This window comes from Diachasma alloeum, unplaced genomic scaffold (assembly GCF_001412515.2).
Source record: "Diachasma alloeum isolate Michigan unplaced genomic scaffold, Dall2.0 Dall_scaffold_00364, whole genome shotgun sequence".
In the NCBI taxonomy this organism is placed as follows: Eukaryota; Metazoa; Arthropoda; class Insecta; order Hymenoptera; family Braconidae; genus Diachasma; species Diachasma alloeum.
In genome coordinates, this window is record NW_021680503.1 from 251,785 (window position 1) to 253,895 (window position 2,111).

Sequence of the window (2,111 nt, forward strand, 5' to 3'; positions counted from 1 at the left end):
TCATCTATTTTTAGTAATTCAAATATTCACACGGGATTATTAATTTTCCTGTTCTTGCCGAAAATAATACAAAAACGTCAAAAGGAGAGTTTTATCTCAGGATGTGTACTTACAACTCCAAATTGAATTTCCCTCGGACTTGATTAAATTTCCTCGCGAAAAAGCACTGTTGCACTGTACATTCTACCCACGTGCCACACAAAATATCACTGGAATTACATCGTCAACTCGTGCGATTGTTCGTAACGTGCTCTTAACGACGGTCGCTGACGGTCTACCCCTCGAGACGAGGGTGAACCCTAAGGTGGACGAACAACTCCGTGAATTCGATCGGGTTTTGTTACCATAACGACAATCGGGGGAATCATGGGGGGCTCACCCCAGCTACATTCGGACCCGCGAGTCCTCATTTTTCGTTGTCAGGGTTCGAATCGATGCGCGAGATCGATCCATTCTGGGAGATGTCATCGGGATAATGACCTCGGGCGACTCACGGTCAACGGCTCGTACTGGACATTGAGGATGTGTCTTTACACTGGTGATATGTTCGCGGACACGCATGGCCTTTGCGAAGGGTGATGACCTTTAACATGTGTTTATTTATTTATGATTATTTTCTTGGGTTTGCAGTGCTGCAGCGCCATTAAGGAAATTTCTGCAGGGAATTTTCACGGGGAATTGAAGGACTCTTGATTTTAAGATGGTGTTATTTAATGTGAACTAATTTTTTTTTGCAAATTAATAATTCAGTGGCGAAGTGGTAAAACGGTTTAAGTCGATTCATTTTCCAGTTGAGTTTTTGAGGAATATTTCCGAATCTAAGAGAGATAGCAAAATTTTTGTTACTACTTTTGTTGTAGATCTTAATCCGCTCTACAAAAAAGGTTACAACAAAAATTTTGTTGATACCGTAGATCCTGAGATATTCATTGAGAACTGGCCAATTGTCAAAATCGACTTGAACCGGATTACCACTTCGCGACTGAATTTAATTTTGGTTGCAATGGGAATGTTTTAATTGTATGAGATGCCTGATGCATTATTTAAGTAATTCAATAATAGTTTGATTGTCAAAATAGAGAATTGTGATGAAACAAAATGACGCTTGACAGTATTTTCAATCCTAGAATTTTTTAAACTCGATTTTCCATCTTGAATCGTCCAGGAAATTTGTCGATTAAATTCGCGAGAGAAAAATTGAAAAAACATCATAAATATTCAGCGTCATTCAAATTACACTTTGCACAGAATTATTATTTCCTTAAAAATTCGTTGTATATAAATAAATAAATAATTGTAATTGTTTAAATTTTTGGAAATCTAATTTTTTTAGGCACGAAATCGACTTCAAGAAAAATTCTGAGTCTGAATAAATTTGTTACGATTCTGAACAAATGATTTTTACGGCGAACAATTGATTGTTTATAAATTAATTATAGAAAATGCTCGTAGTTTTAAAAAATTGCAATTTTTTTTATTATACAATCAATCTTTCTCCAAAAGAAAACTTTTTACTGTTTTTCAGATTTTTTAAATGTTTTCTAACGGTTTAATATCGAGATTCAAATTCAGCCCTGCAAAGTTTAAACAATAAAATCATTGTAAAACGTCCGGAAACTTAGGATCAAATGGGGTTCAAATGAAAGCTCTGAGGTTCGACTACAAAAGTAGAAAAATATTTCACTGGAGAAAAAGTAGCCAAAGGACTTGGATATCCTAAATTCAAATAAACTTAATAAACCCACAGAATAAACGCATTTTTTATTTAAATAAATTTTACTGAATTTTCAAAAATTCAAATCATTTCCAGTATAAAGTTACAACACGAATAAATAATTAATCTATTCAAAGAATCGATAAAAAACAATTCGATAAAAAATGAAGATAAATAACAACCAATTAACAATGATCATTCAGTATTCAATAAAAATGTAATTACTGAGTCTAGTACATAACAATATAATCCCACGAAATTAATACGAACTGAACAATCCTAAATCCGTAATCACCTATCTCGCACAACCCTTTTCTCTCCTCCTCGCAGTCACGCGCTCTCGCATTAGTGAAAAAAACCTCTGAACGAAGCATTAGTATGCTTTACAAGCCTCTCG